At 39.3% G+C, this 24,871-nt stretch overlaps 1 protein-coding gene across 10 annotated transcripts in view; it reads left to right on the top strand.

Annotated features, from left to right (window-relative positions):
• LOC145525995 (uncharacterized) overlaps window positions 1–24,871 on the top strand; it is a 548,630-nt gene that overhangs the window by 225,078 nt on the left and 298,681 nt on the right. The window contains exon 2 of one of the 10 annotated variants that reach the window (XR_014068615.1): window positions 15,724–15,859. The exons of the other annotated variants lie outside the window; for them this stretch is intronic. The gene's annotated coding sequence lies outside the window, so the exon portion shown is untranslated. The remainder of the gene's footprint in view (window positions 1–15,723; window positions 15,860–24,871) is intronic. 10 annotated transcript variants of the gene reach the window in all.

Here is a 24,871-nt window from a genome sequence, read left to right as displayed (position 1 = left end):
TTGAATTCCTCTTTGGCTTCTGGGTTAATTTAAAATGGACAGTTGGCAAATGATCTAAGAAATTATATTTGTTAACTGAGAGCCCACTGGCAAACCGGTTCATCATTTAACATTGAAAGTCACTCTTTTTGTTAAACTTCCCCATTACCTGTCTAGATTTCTACCCCCTCCCCACATATCACGGTAATGCAGGATGAGAGGGGAGGATCAGAAGGACATTATTGGGAGAGACAGATTCAAGTGCTGGTTGCAATGACCTTGATCTTTTGACCTGGGAGTTCCCCATCTACCTTCTCCATGTGAAATCCTGGTATTTCAGTATCTGAGCATAAACACCAAAGAACTGGTTTACCAGACTTCTTGACTTGTGGACTTCTCCTTTTCTAGAACTAACATTTCAGTAGGCGAATATCCAGTGTTACCTGACATCTGCCTATCTAATCAGAGGGAGGAGGAGAAGGCAGTATGAGTTCAGTGGTTCTGTTTACTAAATAGGGAAATGTAAGCCATGGCGTTATGGGATTGCTTAATCCATAGTGCCAGGGAGCAGGGACAATTTCTGATCTTGGAGCAGCTGTGATCTTGAAACCCAGAATCCTCCCCTAATTCCACTAAAGCCATGCTAACCATACTGTGTTCCTTCCCACCATAACCCTGTGAGACAGCACAAAGAGCACTTTCCAGATTTTGCAGGAGACGAAACTGAGATTTAGATATGTGAAAGTGGCTAGAATCCATGTGACGTGACTCTGCTTCAACATTCTTTGCTCTTCTCTGAAGATTGCTTATCCTTTTAATCCAAATGATATTTTTACTTTTATTTCTAAGAGTTCAGGGAACAAAGAGGTGGACAAATAAAGTATTTGAATCCATTTCAGCCTGGTACTGGAACTTTGCCACCTGGCTGTGGGGTCCGGGGAAGAGACTCATTTATCTACCTGCACGCGGTCCCTTGAGAAAGCCTGCTGTTAAAGTTTTGACTGCAAAGTGAGGGCAGGTGAGGTTTTTTATTTTCATATTAGCTCTTTTGTCTAGCGTCCTTCACCCTTCTGGTCCACTTGTTTTCCTCCACTGAGTCTAGTTCCATCTGGTCTGGATGTTGTTAATGAGGCTCCCTACTTTTAAGTGAGCCTAAGTCTCAGGTGTGACCAATCAAAGATTTTCCAGATTTTCGCTCTCCTCTTGGATCCAAGTTTAACAAAAGGATATCTGACCCAGATGGGACCATTGAGAATCAGAGCAGAACTTTTGCTTTAACTGTGAAGAAAGAGAAGTTCCTATTAATATTTTCTATTGGACTGACCGCCAGCATTTTCGAGATTTGTATTCTCACAGCTCCATCCTGCCACTGCGATGGAAGCGTCTGTGTGAAAATGGAGTGTATGCATGCTTAGTTGCTTCAGTCATGTCCAACTGTTTTCAACCCCATGGACCATAGCCCGTCAGGCTCCTCTGTCTGTGGAACTTTCCTGGCAAGAATACTGGAGTGGGTTACAATGCCCTCCTCCACAGGATCTTCTCGACCCAGGGATCAAACCACGTCTCCTGTGTCTCCTGCCTCGCAGTCAGATTCTTCTACCGTTGAGCCACCAGGGAAGCACCTGAAAATGGAGTAGCAAAAAACAAAGTTGAGAGACAGTGAGAAACTGGATCCTTGTTCCTTCTCCTTGTTACCATTATTATTACTTTACTTTTTTATTGAAGTATAAGTATAATACATTGCACTAGTCTTCAGAGGCTAAGTAAGTATATCTGTACATATTTGGAAATATGTATAAACGTTTGTGTTACCACTACTCAGATCATGACATAGACAATTTCAAGGGCTCAGACGGTTCTCTCATGCCCCTCCCCAGATAACAACTTGCTGGAGAGGACTAGTAGTCCATATGTTCTCAGTTGGGTGATACCAACCAAGTGTTCTTGGGGGTGGGGGAAAGCAAAAACCTCATGGCTATTACAGTGGTTTGTGTCCTGCCAGAGGACCATTGTTACATAAACAGATATGCAGTATGCCTGTGATATTAACATTAAATGAGGGAAGTATTTTAGTGAGAAACTGTCTTAAAAGGCTCCAGTCACAGGGGTTGACGGGGTGATAAAGGAAAAAAAGGCTAAGAAAAACTGCATTAATCTGAATCTACAACTGCTAATTTATTTTGCCAGTGCTTAAACTTTATAAAATTCAATTACATGGTATGTGGCTGGCTTCTTTTGTTCAGCATATTATCGTGAACTTCATATATGTTGTTGCATGTATCAGTTGTTTGCTCCTTTTTGATTGTGGTTGAATTATTCCATTGCATAGATATTCTGTGTGCTAGTCACTCAGTCATGTCTGATTCCTTGTGACCTCATGGACTGTAGCCTGCCAGGCTCCTCTTCCATCAGATTTCCCAGGCAAGAATACTGGAATGGATTGCCATTTCCTTCTCCAGGGGATCTTCCTGACCCAGGGATCAAACCCAAGTCTCTTGTGTCTCCTGAACTGGCAGGCAGATTCTTTACCACTGTGCCACCTGGGAGGCCCATATAGATATGCTACAGTTTGTTTATCTGTTCATCTCATGATAAGATAATTTGGGTTGCTGTCAAGTTTCACCTGTTGTGGATGCAGTTGCTATAAACATTTCATATATGTATTTTGGTGGGCATATGTTTTCTTTTCTTTTGGATAAATGCCTAGAAAAATTCCCAGGTGGCTTTAGTGGTGAAGAATCTGCCTGTCAATGCAGGAGATGCAGTTTCCATCCCTGGGTCAGGAAGATTCCCTGGAGGAAGATGGTGCTGGATCTGAGTAAGCATATGTTAAACTTTAGATAGTGCCAATTTTCCAAACTGGTAGTACCAGTGTCCTGCAGCAGTATATGAGAGAGTTCCAGTTCCATTTTCTCCCAACAGTTGGTATTTTCAGTCTTTTCAATATGAATCATTCTGGAGGGCTTGTATCGGCAATCTCGTTGTGGTTTAAATTTGCCTTACCTTGATGTTGAGCATCATTTCCTAGGTCTGTTGGCCATTTGGAGATCCTTTTTGTGAACTGAAAGAAAGGCAGTGCCAAAGAATGCTCAAACTACTGCACAGTTGCACTCATCTCACACGCTAGGAAAGTAAAGCTCAAAATTCTTCAAGCCAGGCTTCAACAGTTTGTGAACCATGAAGTTCCAGCTGTTCAAGCTGGATTTAGAAAAGGCAGAGGATCCAGAGATCAAATTGCCAACATTCGTTGGATCATCAATAAAACAAGAGAGTTCCAGAAAAACATCTACTTCTGCTTTATTGACTATGCCAAAACTTTTGACTGTGTGGCTCACAACAAACTGTGGAAAATTCTTCAAGAGACAGAAATACCAGAACACCTGACCTGCCTCCTGAGGAATTTGTATGCAGGTCAGGAAGCAACAGTGAGAACTGGACGTGGAACAACAGACTGGTTCCAAATTGGGAAAGGAGTACGTCAAGGCTGTATACTGTCACCCTGCTTATTTAACTTATATGCAGAGTACATCATGTGAAATGCCAGGCTGGATGAAGCACAAGCTGGAATCAAGATTGCTGGGAGAAATATGAATAATCTCAGATATGCAGATGACATATGGCAGAAAGCAAAGAAGAACTAAAGAGCCTCTTGATGAGTCAAAAAGTTGGCTTAGAACTCAACATTCAGAAAACTAAGACCATGGCATCCAGACTCATCACTTCATGGCAAATAGATGGGGAAACAATAGAAACAGTGAGAGACTGTTTTTTGGGGCTCTAAAGTCACTGCAGATGGTGACTGCAGCTATGAAGTTAAAAGACGCTTGCTCCTTGGAAGAAAGGCTATGAACAACCTAGACAGCATGTTAAAAAGCAGAGACATTACTTTGCCAACAAAGGTCCATCTAGTCAAAGCTATGGTTTTTCCAGTAGTCATATATGGATGTGAGAGTTGGACTATAAAGAATGCTGAGTGTGAAAGAATAGATGATTTGTGGTGTTGGAGAAGACTCTTGAGAGTCCCTTGGACTGCAAGGAGATCCAACCAGTCCATCCTAAAGGAAATCAGTCCTGAATATTCATTGAAAGGACTGATGTTGAAGCTGAAACTCCAGTACTTTGGCCACCTGATGTGAAGAACTGACTCATTGGAAAAGACCCTGATGCTGGGAAAGAGTGAAGGTGGGAAGAGAAGGGAACAACAGAGGATGAGATGGTTGGATGGCATCACTGACTCAATGGACATGAGTTTGAGTAAACTCCAGGAGGTGGTGATGGACAGGGAAGCCTGACACGCTGCAGTCCATAGGGTTGCAAAGACTTGGACACAACTGAGCAACTGAACTGAACTGAACTTTGTGAACTGTTTTTTCATGACTTCTACCTATTTAATTCTGGGTTGCTTGTCTTTTCCTCTTTGGATTGTCAGGTCTGTGGATTGAAAATTTCTTTTTCCAAACTATGGTTTGCTTTTAATTCTCTTGGTGTTTACTCTTGATGAATAAAAGTTTTTAATTTGTTGAAGTCCAGTTCTCTTGTGTTTAAGAAATCTTTCCCTATTCCAAGGTGATAAAGATTTCTTCTATATGTTTTCTAGAAGTTCTGTGCATTTTGCTTTTCCCCTTAGGCCTATTCTTGAATTAATGTTTAGATATGGCATAGATGGGGATTAAGGTTAAGGTTTGTTTTTTTTTTTCATTTGAATATCTAACTACTCAAGTGCTGTTCATTACAGAAAAAACAATCATTCTCCCATTAAATTGAAATTATGTCTTTAGTGTAAATAAAGTGACTGTGTATGTGTGATACATTTCTGGGTTTTCTATTTTACTCCATTGGTTCATTTCTCTAGCCCTGCAATAATAGTACATTAATATAAGGGCAATTTTAAGAAGTCTTGCAATTAGATATGGTAAGTTCTCCAAATTTTCTCTTCAAAATTATCTAGGTTATTTTAGACTTCATGCATTTTAATATAAACTTTATAATAAACTTGCCAATTTCCAAAAAAGAAAACTTGAGATTTTGATTAGAATTGAATAGATTGGAATTAAATATACTATTTCATGAAAATAGTATATCTTCTCTAAGTCTTTAAATTCTCTTTTTAATATCTTATTGCTTTCAGTGTAGAAAATTGTGCACATTTCTTTATTCTTAGGTATCTGGTATTTTAAAATGCTACTGTAAATGAAATTTATTTTTAATATTTTATTTTCCAAATTTTTTTTGTTAATGTGTATCTATTGATTTTGGTACCATTATCTCAGTCATGCAACATTGCTAAATTTGCTTATAAATTCTAAAGATGTTTGTAGATTCTGTGGGGACTTCTCATACCCAATCATATCATTGGCATAAAATGATATTTATACTTTTTTTTTTCCAATTTTGTACCTTTTGTGTCTTTTTGTTGCTTTGTTGCACTAGCTAGAACTTCTAGTACAGTCTTAAATGTACAGAATGATAGAGTATATCTGACTCTTGCTTCTGACATTGGGGGAATTTTTTTAATATTTCATTCTTAAATATGATATTAGATGAACCATCTTAACTTTGAGATAAAATTTACAAACAATAACTGTATCTGTTTGAAGTACACAGTTTAATGGGTTTAACCATTGTGAAACCACCTGTATAATTAAGAAAATGATCATTGACATCATCTACAAAAATTTGTGGTTGGCTGAATCCTAAGAATGATCCATTGGAGCTCAGCCTTTGGATTCCCTCCCCTTTGAGTGTGCATGGAACCTGTGAGCCTGAAATGTCATTCTCATGATTATATTGTATATGTTATATGGCAAAATGGAGACCATTCAGCTTGGCCTAACTTCATCACATGAGCCTTTTAAAAGAGAGCATTTTCTCTGTCTTGGGAGCAGCAGACAGATTAAATTAGAGAGATTTAAAGCATAAGAAGGACTTCACCTGCCTTTGCTAGTTTGAAGATGGTGGAGCCATATGAGAAATTAGTCTTATGAAGCTTAGAGTGACCTCTGGCTAACAGCCAGCAAGGAGTCAGGGCTTTCAGCCCTGTAAACACAAGTATATTCCAGTGACCTGAATCAGCTTAGAAGCAGATTCTTCCACAGGACTTCTAGAGAGAAGCCCAGCTTCATGTTGATTTTGGCTTTATGAAACCCTCAGCAGAGAACCCAGGTAAGCCTGTTTGAGCTTCTGACCTAAAGAATAACAGTGAGACATAAAAGGAGCATTGTGTTAAGCTGCTGTGTTTGTGGTAACTTTTTATTTTTTTTTGACTGCATAAATATATATATTTTTTGTTAATTAGAGGATAATTGATTTACAAGGTTGTGTTGATTTCTGCTGTACAATAACATGAATCAGCTATAAGTATACATATATTCCCTCCCTCTTGAGCCTCCCTCCCTTCTGATTCCACCCCTCTCGGTCATCACAGAGCTCTGAGTTGAGCTCCTTGTGTGACAACTTTTTTCGTGCTAAGCCACTTGAGTCGTGTCAGACTCTTTGTGACCCCCATGGACTGTAGCCCGCCAGGCTCCTCTGTCCATTAGTTTCTCCAGGCAAGAATACTGGAGTGGGTTGCCATGCCCTCCTGCATGGGATCTTCCCAACCCAGGGATTGAACCCTTGTCTCTTATGTCTTCTGCATTGGCACGCTGGTTCCTTACCAGTAGCATTACCTGGGAAGCCCACATGGTAACTTTTTAGGTAGCAATAAAAAACCAAAACATATTGTGAAACCTGGAGGTGGGTGCTGCCATAACAAATACTTAAAATGTGATATCAGGCAGTTGTTGGAAGAATTTTAAAGAGCATAATATAAAAAACCTAGGTTATCTTGGAAAGACTTCGTATAGAAATATGACAGAGTAACAGATACTGAAAATGAAACATGTTTTTGGAAACTAGCAGAGGGGACATCCTGCTATATAGTGGTGGAAAATTTTGCAGAATTGTCTGCCAGGGTTATGTGGAAAACAAAACTTACAAATGATGAACTTGGACATATAGCTGAGAAGATTTTTCAGCAAAATGTTGAAGGTACAGCCTAGTGTCTTTGTGCTGCTTCTAGAAAAATGTGAGAAGAAAGAGATAAATTGAGTGAAAAACTGTTAAACAAAAAGGAACAAAGACTTGATAATGGCGGCAAAAGGTGGCAAAAGTTGATTCAGTGTAAAAATGGCTGCTGAAACCTGACATTGAGAAAAGGCTGAGGATGTAGTTATACAACCTGGAACCAGAAATGGCAACCCACTCCAGTATTCTTACCTGAGAAATCCCATGGACAGAGGAGCCTGGCAGGCTACAGTCCAGAGGGTCGCAAAGAGTCAGGCATGCCTGAGTACGCACGCCCAGTAGTTGTATAAGCTTTTGCTGTAACCTCAGAAAGATCAAGAGATCAGAGTATTTAGCTACACAAAAGACCCTTCCAAGAGATTATACATATTCTAAATCAAACCAAAAAACATCTAGAGCACTTTAAAAGCATTGTTCCTCTGTCATCTTGGTAGAAGCCAGAGAAGAAATTATACTTGTGAATGACAGCTTCAGCTATGAAGTTATGAAAGTATGTAGTTTCATCTGAATTCGACTAGATCTCACTCCTGAGAATGTGTTACACTGTATGGAACAATTTACCTTAAAAAAAGATTATCAAGGTGAGCCTAATTTAATCACATAACCCTTTAAAAGAGAAGAGGTTTCTCTGGAGGGTGGTAGATATTTTGCATGTTGACACTGATATTGCTAAAGTCAGTTATTAGTCCTAGTAACTTTTTGGAAAATTCCGTAGAATTTCTAAATATAATCATGCAATATGCAAATAAAGACAATTTTACTTCTTCCTTTTCAATTTATGCCTTTAAACTCTTTTTCTGGACTCACACTTGCTATGATAACCATGTCAATATTGAAAGAAGGTATGAGTAGACACCCTGCAATTTTCTTGATCTCAGGCAAAATAAGTTGGTCTTTTTTCGTTGCCTACTAGAATTTTTGTTTGTTTCTTCTTATTATTTTTGGTAGATGCTGATTATTCATTTGGAAAATTCCTTTCAATTTTTTGTTGACTGAGAGTTGTATCAGGAATGACTTGAATTTTGTCAAATACTTTTGCTTCATTGGCTGAGATTATCTATTTCTTGATCTGTTAATATTTTGACTTCCATCAGTTGATTTTTGAATGTTAAGTTAATGTTGCATTCATGAGATATAATTACACATAGTTATGATATATTATCCTAATAATATATTGCTAGGTTCATATTGCTAAAATTCTGTTAAGGATTTTTGCATCTAGTCTCTAGTTTTATTTTCTTGTAATGTGTTTATCAATGTGTTAGTGTTATGCTGGCCTCATAAAATGAGGTACAAATATTCTTTCCTATCTTATGGAAGAATTTTAATTGAGTTGATTTCTTCTTTAGCTGTTTGGTAGAATTTTCCATAATGTCATCTGAGGCTGGTGTTTTCTTTCTTAGAAAGTTTTATAGACTACACATTCTATTTCTTTAAAAGACGGGCTGTTTATTACTTCTATTCTTGAGTGAGTTTTCTAGTTTCTATCTTCTTTTTTCCCCTGAAAAATTTGGCCAGAAGTTTATCAATTTTATTGACTTTTTTGGTATCATTAATTTTCTGTTGTTTTTCTGTTTTCAGTTTTACTTAATCTCTACCCTTGTCTTTATTATTTTTCTACTTCTGATTTATTAAACTTTAATTTGTTCTTTTTCTAGTTTCCTAAGGTAGAATCTTACATTATTAATTTTAGAATCTTCTTCTTTTTCAAACATAAGCAGTAATGCTAGTAAGTTTACCTTTGAGCACCGAGTGAGCTCCAGTCTGTAAGTTTTGATATATTATGTTTTCACTTTCACTCAATTAAAATAATTCCTAATTTTCCTTGTGATTTCTGCTTTGACCAATAAGTTAAAAAGAAGTATATTATTTAATTTTCAATGATTTGGGGATTTTCCAGGTATTTTTTTGTTATTCATTTCTAGTTTAATTTTTCAATTATTAGTGAACATAGAGAGCATTTTATATGATTCAGTTTTCCTGATATGCTCTTTAGAGCCTACATTATTACCTACCTAGGTGAATGTCTCTTGTGCACTTGAAAATAATATGTATTCTGCTGCAGTTGGATGGAATATTGTATAATTATAAATTAAGTTGAACTGGTTGGCAGTGTTTATTCTATACGTTCAAGTTTTCTACATGCTTACTGATCTTTTGTTTTCTTGACCTATCAATTCCTGAGGGAGGAGTGTTAAAATCTCTAAGAATAATTGTGGATTTATTTTTCCAAGTTTTACTTCTTATATTTTGAAGTTCTATTATTTGATACATACACTTTTATGATTGTTACAGCTTCTTGATAAATTGAACCCTGTATCATTATGAAATGGCATTTATCCCTGGTAATATTTTTTTGTTGTGAAGATTGTATTAGTTGCTCAGTCATGTCCTACTCTTTGCAGCCCCATGGACTGGAACCCACCAGGCTCTTCTGTCTGTGGTGTTCTACAGGCAAGAATACTGGAGTGGGTAGCCATTTCCTTCTCCAGGGGATCTTTCCAACCCAGGGGTCGAACCCACATCTCTTATACCTCCTGCACTGGCAGACAGTTTCTTAGCCATCTGAACCACTGGGGAAGATGTGAAGATTACTTTTCTGTTATTAACAAACCTGCTGCGGGTGCTTTCCCACTAAGTCTAACCCCAGAAAATCTCAGATACCTATAAATTTTATTTTAAAAAATAACTTCATGTGTAAATTGTCATTTCTGCTTTGATTCTCAAACAAATCAAAGCAAATTCAAAAGGAAGACTTGGAAAGAGGGGAGAATACTTATGGTTAATAATTTTATGCACAAACGTAGATTTATAGTAATCCTGTGAATACATGTGAGAAATAGGCAAACTTTTGGCAGTAATACAGTAAAAGCTTTTCTATTTCTCTAATAATATAAAGAGAGATCTGTGTGCTGATACGTTTCATATTAAATCTTAACTTTGTATGTAATGAGCATCACTTTTTGTGTTGGTGGTCAGCATTCCCTCCATGGCTTTTATTATAGACCACACTCCAGTGATTTGAGATGTTGTATTTTGCCAGTAAATTGGTCAAGATCCTCAATATTAATAGAAACATTCCCTGTGATCTTTGGTCTATGAAAACTCATATCCCACAAAAACTTGGTATACTCCACTGGACAGCAATAAGCTAGGATGAGTTAAGCAATGTGGCAATTGCTCTATTTCTGTGTATGTGTGTGTGTGTGTGTGTGTGAGAGTCACTCAGTCATGGCCGACTCTTTGTGACCCCATGGACTGTATGACTAGTTATAAAGTTCGACAGAAGGATGTGGATAGTGAAGCTGGAGCTTGCTGGAGTGGAGGTGGGGTGAACGGGATCAGTTATTGGGTTAAGTGGTTGTACTCATCAATGTGAAGGGGTTATTGGCTATAATGAATGATTCTATAGAGTAGGGAAAACCACTAGACGATTCAGGTATGACCTAACTCAAATCCTGTACGATTATACAGTGAAAGTGACAAATGGATTCAAGGGATTAGATCTGATAGATAAGAGTGGCTGAAGAACTATGGACAGAGGTTCGTGACATTGTACAGGAGGCAGTGATCAAGACCATCCCCAAGAAAAAGAAATGCAAAAAAGGCAAAATGGTTGTATGAGGAGGCCTTAGAAATAGCTATGAAAAGAAGAGAACTGAAAGGCAAAGGAGAAAAGGAAAGATATATCCATTTGAATGCAAAGTTCCAAAGAATAGCAAGGAGAGATAAGAAAGCCTTCCTCAGTGATCAGTGCAAAGAAATAGAGGAAAACAATAGAATGGGAAAGACTAGAGATTGCTTCAAGAAAATTAGAGATACCAGGGGAAATTTTCATGCAAAGATGGGCACAATAAAGGACAGGAGTGGTATGGACCTAATAGAAGCAGAAGATATTAAGAAGAGGTGGCAAGAATACACAGAAGAACTGTACAAAAAAGATCTTCACAACCCAGATAATCACAATGGTGTGATCACTCACCTAGAGCCAGACATCCTGGAATGTGAAGTCAAGTGGGCCTTAGGAAGCATCACTTCAAACAAAGCTAGTGGAGGTGATGGAATTCCAGTTGAGCTATTTCAAATCCTGAAAGATGATGCGATAAAAGGGCTGCACTCAATATGCCAGCAAATTTGGAAAACTCAGCAGTGGCCACAGGACTGGAAAATGTCAGTTTTCATCCCAATCCCAAAGAAAGGCAATGCCAAAGAATGCTCAAACTACCACACAATTGCACTCATCTCACATGCTAGCAAAGTAATGCTCAAAATTCTCCAAGCCAGGCTTCAACAGTACATGAACCGTGAACTTCCAGATGTTCAAGCTGGATTTAGGAAAGGCAGAGGAACCAGAGATCAAATTGCCAACATCCGTTGGATCATCAAGAAAGCAAGAGAGTTCCAGAAAAACATCTATTTCTGCTTTACTGTCTATGCCAAAGCCTTTGACTGTGTGGATCACAATCAACTGTGGAAAATTCTGAAAGAGATGGAAATACCAGACCACCTGACCTGCCTCCTGAGGAATATGTATGCAGGTCAAGAAGCAACAGTTAGAACTGAACATAGAACAACAGACTGGTTCCAGATCAGGAAAGAAGTACATCAAGGCTGTATATTGTCACCCTGCTTATTTAACTTACATGCAGAGTTCATCATGAGAAATGCTGGACTGGATGAAGCACAAGCTGGAATCAAGATTGCCGGGAGAAATATCAATAATCTCAGATATGCAGATGACATCATCCTTATGGCAGAAAGTGAAGAAAAACTAAAGAGCCTCTTGATGAGTGAAAAAGTTGGCTTAAAACGCAACATTCAGAAAACTAAGATCGCGGCATCTGGTCCCATCATTTCATGGCAAATAGATGGGGAAACAGTGGAAACAGTGACAGACTTTATTTTTTGGGCTCCAAAATCACTGCAGATGGTGACTGCAGCCATGAAATTAAAAGACGCTTGCTCCTTAGAAGAAGAGCTATGACAAACCTAGACAGCATATTAAAAAGCAGAGGCATTAGTTTGCCAACAAAGGTCTGTCTAGTCAAAGCTATGGTTTTTCCAGTAGTCATATATGGATGTGAGAGTTGGACTATAAAGAAAGCTGAGCACCAAAGAATTGATGCTTTCAAACTGTGGTGTTGGAGAAGGATCTTGAGAGCAATATTGGACAGCAAGGAGATCCAACCGGTCCATCCTAAAGGAGGTCAGTCCTGAATATTCATTGGAAGGACTAATGCTGAAGCTGAACCTCCAATCCTTTGGCCACCTGATGTGAAGAACAGACCCATTTGAAAAGACCTGATGCTGGGACGGAATGAAGGCACGAGGAGAAGGGGACTATGAAGGGTGAGATGGTTGGATGGCATCACTGACTCAACAGACATGAGTTTGAGTAAACTCTGGGAGTTGGTGATGGACAGGGAGGCCTGGCGTGCTGCAGTCCATAGGGTCGCAAAGAGTCGGACACGACTGAGTGACTGAACTGAACTGACACAACCTTACTGCTGCTATTTTCCAAGCATCAGCTTATTAAGGACAGTCATGGATTTACTATCTACTACTGACTGAGGCAGTGGGAAAACTTGTATCAGGTTGGTTGGAGCACCTCTTCAGTTTCTCTGCTAATGCTCGCCATTCTTCAGAACCCACCTCTATTCTCTGAGATGCCTCTTCTGACTACTGTAGGCTTCACAATCTCAAATATTTTCTGATATTATTGGACATTCCATAACTCAGCATCAGTTATGCATGACCTGTTGCACTGTAGTTTTGAGCACTTGCTCCCACAAATATGACAAAAACTAATTAATTGTTGAAATCTGCTGCTAGAAGAAGTTGAAGTATCCATAATTTCTGCTGAATTACTGAATGAGTCAAAATTTGGGATGTTGGGTTTGGGAAGAATTTTGTGCTATTGCTAATTATGGGAAACTGCAATATTTGGTTTATATATGTATCAATATCTATCCAGTGAAATTTTTTGTAAGTTTTGATTGTTTTCCGAACAACAAGGGCAAAAGTTTAACTCAGAAATACTCTAGAAAAAATCAGGGCGTAACATCTTTCCACATATGTCTCTTGTATTTATCCTAGGACAAAACACTTGATAATGATATATTTTATATTCTATATGTATCTTAGTTTTCCATTTTTACTGCGTTGAATCTCTAAGTTAAGGGACATGTGCATGTGTGTTGTGTGCTCAGTTGTGTCTGATTCTTTGGGATGCTATGGACTGTAGCCCACCAGGCTCCTCTGTCCATGGGATTTCCCAAGCAAGAATACTGGAGTGGGTTGCCATTTCCTTTTCCAAGGGATCTTCCAGACCCAAGATCAAGTCCATGTCTCCTGCATTGCAGGTGGATGGGGATTCTTTACCGCTGAGTCACCAGGGAAGCCCAGGTTAAGAGACATAGTAGCTGCTAATTCAACTACAAGTGAACCTCCTTGTTGAAGATATTAGAGTACAACATCCCCAAGACATTACCAAGTCTCTAACGTGAAAACTTAATACAGTAATTTCAAAATATGGCTAATCATCAAAATCACCTCCATAACTTGGTGAAGAGTTAACTATTCAAGATCAGAGATTCTGTTCAAAACATTTGAGAGGAACCTGGAAACTGAATCTTAAAAAATGCCCAGATAGTTCTGTTGCTCAGCCAAGCTTGGGAATCTCCAACTGCAGGTTGGCCCTATGGTCACAGCTCAGCCATGGTGAGCTGGGCTGTTGCATCAGCTAGACATTGTGCTGCTTTTAAGGAGAGCAGCTGTGTGAACTGGACATGACCCAGTTCCCCCTGGTGGTGACTGCACAGCTAAGGATGCAGAATTTTTGCTTATGTTACAAATTTTACCTAGATGGTTGACTCTATGGGAGATCATTGCTGGGCTTCATTACATGTTCCAAGGCTTTGTGGCTCTTGATGTAAGAATAAAGGAAGAAAAATTCCAATAAAAATTTCTAATAAAAAAGGAAACCAAGCAAAGTTTTTTAAAATGATTTTTTCATGAATGCATGTAAGAAGGGTAAGCAATCATTTACATATGCTATCTAGGACAGTTATTTTAAAAAGTAGTTTTTTTTTTTTGCAGAGAAGAAAGCATTTAAATGAGAAATTAGTATCAAAATGAGAAGCTAATATTAAAGATACTTTATCCCATATATTTGGAAGTTAAATGTCCATTTTTAAGTGATGGATATATCTAAGAACTAATAACAAGGAAAATTAGAAAATATTTGTAATAGAATAAAATGAAAAGAGAACTTACCAGAATTTGTTGCATGCAGTTGAAGCTGGTCAGTGCAATTAAATACCCTATGGAGTCTTGAATAAGGTATGAAAACAGATAATGGACACTAGCATAAAATTTTGTGAAATTTGAATAAAATCTGTACTTTAGCTAATAATACTCTATCACTTGTTAACTTCCAGGATTTTGTTTTTTTTACAACATAGTAGTTTTTTATATTCTCAGTTGGATTAGAAGTTTCAAGACTCATTCAAATTTTTTAAAAGTCACTAAGATAATAAATTTTTTAGACGTTGAGCAGTAATACTAGAAGCCAAAATAAATGGAACTGTATCAAAGTTTTGAGTGAATATAAATTAGAAATCTAGCATTCTAGTCATACTAAGTCAAACAAGTGGAATTAAAATGTCATAAAGTTTTTTTAGCTAGTAAAGAATTCATAAATTTTCTGAAGAAAATTTGTATATGTATACAAAAGCTTTTCTGGTACACTTGATAAAGGCTTGAGAAAGAACAACAACAAAAAAGAGATGGAGAAATTTGAAAACATAAATGAAATGGGAGCACTGAATATGAACTAGAAAAAAATGTCACTAGATAAAAGTAAAAGATCATCATATAGTCCAGTTGTTTTTAAACATGGCTGCTCATTACAAACACATCTGGAGTTTTGGGGAAAAATAGCAATACCTAGGCTCTTTGTCAATTATTTGTGTGAATTCAGGCTTCAATCTTAGGAAGAATTGGTGGCTCTCATCTTACTTTAGCCCTAAGCTCTAGTTCCTGAGTTGAAGAGGAACTGACAGTTCTCATTGGATAAGCTGTGCCCAAACGATTCTTCCTACACTGTTTCAATTCCTCCAGCCTTCTCAGTAAACTAAAGCCGTCGTTACAGCTGCGCTGCACTTAGTTGCTCCGTCCTGTCCGACTCTTTGCAACCCTATGGACTGTAGCCCACCAGGCTCCCCTGTCCACGGGGATTCTCCAGGCAAGAATACTGGAGTGGGTTGCCATGCCCTCCTCCATGGGATCTTCCCAACCCAGGGATGGAACCCAGGTCTCCCAAATTGCACGCAGATTCTTTACCATCTGAGTCACCAGGGAAGCTCAAGAATATTGGAATGAGTAGCCTATTCCTTCTCCGGGGGAACTTCCCAACCCATGAATTGAACCGAGGTCTCCTGCGTTGCAGGTAGATTCTTTACCAACTGATCTACCTGGGAAGCCCTCTAGGCTGCGGAGGAATGGCTAATTGGATGCGCTAATTAAGTAAAGAGTTTTAGTATCATTTGACCCACGTGAATTCTGGCAAATAATAATCCTCTGAGCGGAGCCCAGAAGGATGCACAAACACTGCTTTGAAGGGCAGATCTGCAGGGTTGTCATAAGGGATTTTTCTTTCTTTGTGGCATTGTTATCCAGACAGCAGCATCAAGTATGTGGCTGTACTTGGAACTACATCACAACAGTAATTCTTCAGAGAGAGTCCTGTGGAACACAAGTCCTACCTACTTTTTCCGGCTACAAAGATCGGGATCTGTGAGAGGATAACCCCCAGGTAAATGGCCCCCTGGCTATGTTATGTACAACATTCTGATTCTAGAATTTAGCACAAACCTTGATTAGATAGCAGCTCAATGCACAAGACCAATGATTCTCAATGGGGGGCAATTCTGCTCCCCAGAGGACTTTGGCAAAGTCTGGAGACGTTTCTGGTTGTCACATCTGAAGAGTGGAGGAGGAGAGTGTGCTACTGGCATCTAGCAGGGAGAAGCATCTACAATGGCCCTCGAAAACCTGGAGGTGCTGCACACACCTGTCAGATGGGTGCCTTTCCCTCCAGTGCCTTTAATGGATGCGCTTACAAATGGATGTGCCAGTTTTCATGGTGCAGTTAGGAATGTAACAGGGAGTCAAACCTGCCCCAGCAAGCTACTGGCCACCTAGAAAAGGCCTCACAGGGGCTATAGGACAGCAAGAACTCAGGGGCAGAGGGGCTGGGCTGGCTTTAGGAGTGTCTCGGGGTTGGGATCACCCTATGCCAGAGGCATCATGCATGTACCGCAGACTCTCAGAAACTTTGCTTATCTTTTAATCTGTACTCCAGTAAAGTTAACTGGCCTCTACTAGTATCTCAGATTTCTCACCGCTCTGGTTCTCTTAAGATCAAAGATATAAAAAATTGAGAAAGAAGCACTTGACAAATTTGGACAAGTGTCAGACTTTGCTCACATATACTTTATTGATTTATAAAAATGGCAAATGTCCATTATAAAAGATTCAAGAAAGGCAGACAAGTGAAAAAAGGCTACAAAACTCCTCAAATACCACCACCCAGAAATAACCAGGGAGCATCATTACAGATGTCGCCATCTGTATGTGGGCAGAAGGATGTGAGCAAGAGAGAGACAGAATGTAACAGAAGAAAGGGTAATGAGATGGATAGATGGGGACAGAGAAGCAAAGGAACTTGCTGTAGGTGACACAGCTGGCTCTGATCCTGGTTACCATGGGATTCAATGCCATGTTAAAGACTAATTTTAAAAAGATGTAAAATCGTGATGACTCTCATTCATATATAAAATAAACGTGTTAAAGATAATATTTAGCTCATCACTAATAAGGAAACTGATAAGATGTAAGAAATATACAAAGACAAGTAAATTACAAAGACAGACAGCTTGCTAGATCAGGAAAGCAGGTAGAGGGAGGAGTGGGACTTTCCCTTCTACTAGAACAAAATCTGATAGCAGGGCAAAATAATCTTTTTCTATAGACATGCAATTAGTTATCCATAACTTACAGAGCTGTAAAATTGCTCAGAGGCAACGAAAGACTAGAACCAGATAATTCTGAGGGGAATGAGCCAAACAATGCATAATTTTCCTTTGGAGACACCCAGCAATCTATTCTGCTTATTCTAAACTTCCTTATACCCACATGTTGTTACTTCAAGACCCAGATGCCTTCTGAGGTTTCTAGTTCTTACTCTTGCCAGAAGGAGTTTTTGAGCACTGCAAGTACAACTTCAAGAGTCAGAAAAAAACTAAGAGATGCCTTTGTGCATTTACATGTTTTATCCTTTTTTGAAAAAATCATGTGCTTTATTATAATAAATAAAAAACATCCCAAAATATAAATAAAGTATGGTACTCTCTGTCCATACCCTCTCCCTCCTCTCATATCCATTGTCCTTGGAGGTAACCAATGCAATTTACTATATATTATCATGTCTCACAATCATGCATAAACATTTAGATACATATGTATGAATTTTGGTTGTGAGAGGTTACACAAGTGGGAACATTATATATATACACATATATATATATATATATATATAGTGAATCTTGCTTTTATAATATATATATTAAATATATATATAAAATGAATCTTGCTTTTCTCATCTAAACTAATACATTGAAGCTATCTCAGATACACAGATATTGGTGGAAGGCATTCATGTAAATAGCTATAGGACATGCCATGATCTGCCTAGGCTCTGATTCCTAGAACTGAGAGAGGAAGAAATGCAGACAGTTCTGAATAGGAGAGAAGTTGTCCTTGCAGTAGGCATGGTGTGGAGTTGGATAAGAGGACAGGCTTGGTCGTTTGACTTGAGTCAAGATATAAGCACAGCTGAATATCTTTGCCCAGCTAGAATGCACATCAGCACCTTCTAATCAAGATGGTTTTTCAACCGTCAGTTGAGATGTGAGTGGGGAGCAACATTACATTTTAAAGAAAATAATTATTTCCTTAGTAACAGAAGTCAAATAATTTTCAAAGAAAATGATGTAATTACTATTGAGAAAAGGAATTTCTCTACCTCTCCTAAGAAACACTGAAAATCTAATGCAGCGATCTCAGGATATCGAATGAGTGCTTGCAGTGTATAGCAAATTAAACATTCCTATTCACCTCCTGTGTTAGTACATGGAGCTCTGCTCAATGTTATATGGCAGCCTAGATGGGAGGGGAATTTCGGGGAGAATGGGTACACATATGGCTGAATCACCTAAAACTATCACAACGTTGTTTGTTAATTGGCTGTATCCCAATAAAAAATAATTTTTTTGAGAAAAACATTCCTATATTATGAAATAATGCTATTTGCAGCAACACGGATGGACCTAGATATTATCATACTAAGTGAAGTAAGTCAGATGGAGAAAGACAGATACCATATGATATTGCTTATATGTGGCATCTAAAATATGACACAAGTGAACTTATGAACAAAAGAGAAACAGACTCTTAGATATAGAGATCAGGCTTGCAGTTGCTGATGGAACGACAAGATGGAGGATGGATGGACTGGGAGTTTGGGATTAGCAGATGCAAACTGTTATAGATAGGACAGATAAACAACAAGGTCCTACTGTATAACACAGGGAACTATATTCAATATCCTGTGATAAACCATAATGGAAAAGAATATGAAAAAGAATGTACATAGGTAGTCCAGTGGTTAAGAATCTGCCTGACAATCAAGGGACACAAGTTCGATCCTTGGTCTGGGAAGATTCCATATACCTTGGAGCAACTGAGCCCGTGCACCACAGCTATTGAGCTCACTGCGCTCTAGAGCCCGTGTCCGCAGTAAAAGAAGCCACCGCAATGAGAAGGCTGTGAAGCACAAGGAAGAGTAGCCCCTGCTCACAGCATCTAGAGAAAGTCCACGGAAAGCAATGGAAACCTAGGGCAACCAAAAAGAAAAGAATGTATATATGTATACATATATATGCATGCATGCTAAGTCACTTCAGTTGTGTTCGACTGTTTGCGACCCTGTAGACCATAGCCTGCCAGACTCCTCTGTCTATGGGATTCTCCAGGCAAGAATACTAGAGTGGGTTGCCATGCCTTCCTCCAGGGGATCTTCCTGGCCCAGGGATTGAACTTGCATCACCTGTGGTTCCTGCATTGCAGGCAGATTCTTTACTGCTGAGCCACCAGGGAAGCCCCATCAATTCAATTCAGTTCAGTCACTCAGTTGTGTTTGACCCTTTACAACCACATGGACTGCAGCACACCAGGTCTCCTTGTCCATCACCAACTCCTGAAGCTTACTCAAACTCATGTCCATTGAGTCAGTGATGCCATCCAGCCATCTCATCTTCTGTCATCCTCTTCTCCTCCTTCCTTCAATCTTCCCCAGGATCAGGATCTTTTCAAATGAGTCTGCTCTTCTCATCAGGTGGCCAAAGTATTGGAGTTTCAGCTTGAACATCAGTCCTTCCAGTGAATATTCAGGACTGATTTCCTTTAGGATGGACTGGTTGGATCTCCTTGCAGTCTAAGGGACTCTCAAGAGTCTTTTCCAACACCACAGTTCAAAAGCGTCAATTCTTCGGCGCTCAGTTTTCTTTATAGTCCAACTCTCATATCCATACATGACCACTGGAAAAACCAAAGCTTTGACTAGATGGACCTTTGTTGGCAAAGTAATGTCTCTGGTTTTTAATATGCTATCTAGGTTGGTCATAGCTTCTCTTCCAAGGAGTAAGTGTCTTTTAATTTCATGGTTGCAGTCACCATCTGCAGTGATCTTGGAGCCCCCCAAAATAAAGTTTCTCACTGTTTCCATTGTTTCCCCATCTCTTTGCCATGAAGTGATGAGAGTGGATGCCATTCTCAACAGAGAATGTTGAGTATTAAGCCAGCTTTTCACTCTCCTCTTTCACTTTCATCAAGAGGCTCTTTAGTTCTTCTTAGCTTTCTACCATAAGGATGATGTTGTCTGCATATCTGAGGTTATAAATGAAATTCCTATTCTATAGGCAACCCTAATATTAAAAAAAATAAAACTGAAAATGTTTGTTAAAAATTGATTATCATTACTAATACAAGTTTATGTTGTCTGGGGCCAAGAAAAAAATGTTTGGTGATTGAGTGGGAAAGAAAAGGAGTGTAAAAAACATAAGTTTCTAAAAGAGAATAGATGGCATCACCAACTCAATGGACATGAGTTTGAGGAGCAACTCCGGGAGTTGGTGATGGAGAAGGAGGCCTGGCGTGCTACAGTCCAAGGGGTCGCAAAGAGTCAGACATGACTGAGTGAACTGAACTGAACTGAAAAGGGAATACTATGAGACTTACTCTTTTTGTAAGACTGTTTCCTAACTAGAAGGAGACAAACGCTTAAAACATCACCATCTTGTCAACCTGGAGGATGTGGAAATCAAGAGCCCTGAGAGGAGGGAAGATCAGAAAGGAGAATCTTAAGCCAAAGGGCACCTGAACTGCCTTTCCCACCTGTCCCCAGGCCTCAGACCTGCGGCTGTAAAAAGCCAGCTCCTTTACACTTTCAGTGGTACACTTCTGTCCATACTGGCCTTTTGTTCCAATCAATCAACACATGTTTTATTGACCATTTACTATGTGCCCAGAGATAAAGGATTACAACTTCCAGATGTGACATGCTCCTTGAAGAAACCATCTTACTGAAGACAAGGAGCATAAAAATAGAAATAATATACAAGACAGCATGTAAAGAATTTTTAATATTGAAGTCTTAACACTTCCTAAAAATTTTGGAGGTTTTCAGCTGAGAGGAATTCTGAGAAGTAGAGAAAAGTGTTTCTCATGTAGCAGGAGCTTCATACATGTTGAAACTGGGCTCTCAGAAAGGTGTCATGGAGGCAGTAAGGTGTCATAGGAATAAAAATAGTGGTTATTATTATCATGGTGGGAATGATAATAAGAGGGACTTGTGTATATTGAGTACATTATTTCATTTAGAAGCACCTCAGGAATTGAATGAAGAGAGCATGGCAACCCACTCCAGTATTGTTGCCTGGAAAATCCCATGGACAGAGAAGTCTGGCAGGCTACAGTCCTTGGGGTCACAAAGAGTCAGACACAACTAAAGCAACTTATTATGCGTGCACGTAGGAATTAGATATTCTGATTATTCCCAATTGAGAGATGAGAAAAGCAGAGGCTTAGATCAGTTCAGGGAACAAAGGATACTATGGTAGAGAGAGAAGAAACCACAGGCTTAGCCCCCAGGAACACACCTGCGATTGAGAAGGTTACTGTTACTCATCGCAGTGGTGGGAGAACACACAGCATGGGGAACCATCGGGAGTCTCAGTGAGGGAGTATTAGAACTAGGACAGGATTGGGGTTTATACGGGCAAAACTGGGGAGTGCCTAAGGAAGTGAATTCTCTCCTGATTGAACAATTCTACAACTGATCAATAATCTTAGCTAGAAGACTAGAGAGGGTAAAGTTATAGTTGGTACAAAAGTAGTGGCCACTCATTAAGCCGAGGGAAGGAAGGATGCTTGCTGTTTTGTGTGTGTGGCGACCTGTCTGTGTGGCTACTTCGTGAGACTGTGACCAGGGGAAGAGAAATGCGATTTTGCCATACGCATCAGCATTCCTAATATCATTAAGGCTCAGCTATGAGTTGCCTGATGTCAGGGCCTGCTTTTCCTTTCTAACATGTGCTAGTTGTTCAGGCAAGGAACTGAGCCAGTTGACTTCACTTTCATCGTCTGTGCAGTAGAATTGTCTTGAGAATTAAATGTCACATAGGCAAAGGAGATGGTGCCTAGCCCACAGAAGGTTCTCCATCATGGGGTTATTTCTGGAGGAGGAAGACCAGAGGTGGCGAGAGGATGGATGGATTTTCCATCACTCAGAAGGTGGGGGAAGGGCATCGGATGGGGCCACGGCAGGAGGGCAGGTGGGGACGCTGACACCATGTAGTTTCCCTTGAAATTCCCACAAATTGGCTAGGGTCACATTTCAACTTCTTTTTGGCACTTTGGAGCTATGTTCAGTCAGGGTCTTATTTTTCCTTTCTTTCCAGAAAAAGCCAAAGACATCCTCACATTTTCCCCAGCATTTCCCTTTGTTATTCTGGGCATAGAGAGAACAGCATGAGTCCCTAGAGACTGTTTTACAAGAAAAGATGCTTTTGTTTTTTTCTTTTCATTGCAGTTATTGGTGAAATAAAGCTGAGCTCATCATCTAATCTTCTTCTTTTACACAGTTATAGACAACATTTGTTTCTTAGGATTGTAGAAAGCCCTGATGTAGCAAAAATCTTTGCTACATAATTCATTTCCAGCACATCAGGTGATGACTGAAGCTCAGCTATAGTTGCAAGGAGGTAATTTTTTCAAACCTGAAGATGAGAAGAAGCAGAAATAGCTGTTTAGTGTTGAAGTGGATCTTATGTGTTTCTAATGAGTAGAGCCAATAAGCAGCACTGGTATATAATTTGTTTGGACATTTCTAGCTAACAGTGAGCCCATGGTATTGAATATCTTCCAAGTGATTCTCATATAGAAGGATCTCCTTCCACTGTTTAAGGGTGGGTACCTTTCATTAGAGCTGCTGTTATGGTATCAGGGAAAATAGGGCATTTTGTCCTTTTAAAGGCGATTACTGTTCTCACAAATGATATGATTAAAGAAATGATAGTGTTTAGCAACATAAGCAAAATGAGAACTGCAAAAAAAATTAAAATATGCAGCATGCCTCTGGATGACAAATTTTCCTTCCTAAACAAAGAAGTTGGAAAACTCAAAACATGAAAATACCTGTATAGCCCAAAGAAACCCTAGAAAAATTTCACACTTATGTTTCACACTTAAAAGATGATATCTAGACCAATATAGGTGAATATAAAAAAAAGAAAGGGAGTTTTTAGGTTCTTTTACACTGTGGAACTCACAGACTATTCAAGTTACGATGTGTGCCCTTCCAGAGACTAACTTGGCCAAGAAACTTGCCAAAGGCTAGATTTCTCATCCGAGAATGATGGTAATAGGTTTCTTATCATGTTCTTACTGTCATTAAAGGAGTCTGATATTTGGGGTCTCTTTGTCTCTAGAAAAGTTTCCTTTTCTTCATTTTTGGTTGCATTCAGCCCTACTTGTGCTTTCCTGGTGGCTTAGCAGTAAGGAATCCGCCTGCCAATGCAGGAGACACAGGAGATGTGGGTGTGATTCCTGGGTTGGGGAGATCTCCTGGAGAAGGAAATGGCAACCCACTCCAGGATTCTTGCCTGGAAAATCCCATGGACAGAAGAACTTGGTGAGCTATAGTCCACGGGGTTGCGAAAGAGTTGGACATGACTTAGTGACTAAACAACAACAATAACAACAGCAACACAGCACTTCTTAATCTTTAAGGATTCAAATACAATGCACGCTAAGTAAGTTCAGTGATTTATATTACAGTTGTCGAAACTAAAATCCAAAGAGGTAATAAAATTAACCAGAATTGGCCAAATAGTCTGTGTACAATGCCAAGATTCGATCCCTCTAGCTTCTCATTTTTTTCCCCATTTATTTATCGTATTTATTAATGTTTAATTATGTTGCACATTTAAAATTAGTTTTCCTTTGATTTATAGTTAGAACCCAGAATCAATCTAATGATTACAGATCTACTAGAAACTCAATATTCTTTTTTGCGTTTTTATGGGAGTCTCTGTGCTCAGCAGGCTCTAAGGAGGGAGCGGAGTGTACCGTTAAGTCAATTTGCAATCAGGTAGGACTGGATGAATACAAGTTAGTGGCTTAATTAGTTTATTAGTTGGATCCTTTTTGGTTGCAAGTAATAGAAACTTAACTGTGTCACTTACTGCCATAAGTGGGAGTAACTTACTACCAACTCTGTGGGAGGCACAGAATGCAATACACCTTCAAGGACCACTGGAACTCAGACCCAAAATGTGCTGGTGAGAACAGGGGAAGGCCTACAGGCTTCAGAGGCAGACAACATTGGGTTCAAATCCTGCATCTGCCCTGCTTACCACCCGTGTGAGCTCAGCTTGGTTAAGAAATTGCCCATGTTCAGTTTCCTCTGCAAAATGGAGGTTGTAGATGTGTCCTCATGAGGTGGGCATTCAATGAGATAAAAACAGATCTCTAGAGTTAGAGGATGGACGGTTGGAGGCCTGGGGAGATCAGTGGAGGCCAGCAGTGTCCAGTCTTCTTTCTTCTGTAAAAACAGCAGTACTGGAGGGACTTCTCTGGTGGCCCAGTGGCTAAGAATCTGCGTTCCCAAGGTAGGGGGTCTGGGTTTGACCCCTGGTCAGAGAACTAGATCCCTCTTGCTGCAACTGAGAGTTCCCATGCTGCAACTAAAGATCTCACATGCTAAAGCTAACACCAGGCACAGCCAAATAAATAAACTAAAAAATAAATAAATAAGCAATCCAGTAATATTGGGGATGGAGGACACAAACCAAGGTCACACTTCATCACACACTTTGCTCTGTTTTGGTTTTTGATCCAGCTTCTCAATAACCATGTGGTTTTCCTCTCTTGTTGTAGGGGGAAAGGTTCCTTAACCTGGAGGTTCCCACTAGTAGGAGGAGAGGTGGGAAAAGCCATTTTCAAAGACAACGAGAAACACTGCTAGACCAAGGTGGCCATGTAGAGGGAAGGTTCCTGACTCCACCAAATAATTGTGATTATATTATCCTCAAAAGGGAAAAGATAAAAATGGACAAGAAATACCTTAGAAGAGATAGAACACTTGAATAACACATTTGCAGTAGTATCTGGAGTTGAAAATTGAGAATTATTTTTCTTGTAAATA

The sequence above is a fragment of the Giraffa tippelskirchi genome, chromosome 2 (assembly GCF_054371585.1).
Source record: "Giraffa tippelskirchi isolate mGirTip1 chromosome 2, T2T-mGirTip1v1.2.pri, whole genome shotgun sequence".
Lineage (NCBI taxonomy): Eukaryota > Metazoa > Chordata > Mammalia > Artiodactyla > Giraffidae > Giraffa > Giraffa tippelskirchi.
The sequence above is the reverse complement of the archived record's forward strand: the minus strand, read 5'-3'. Positions and strand labels throughout refer to the sequence as shown.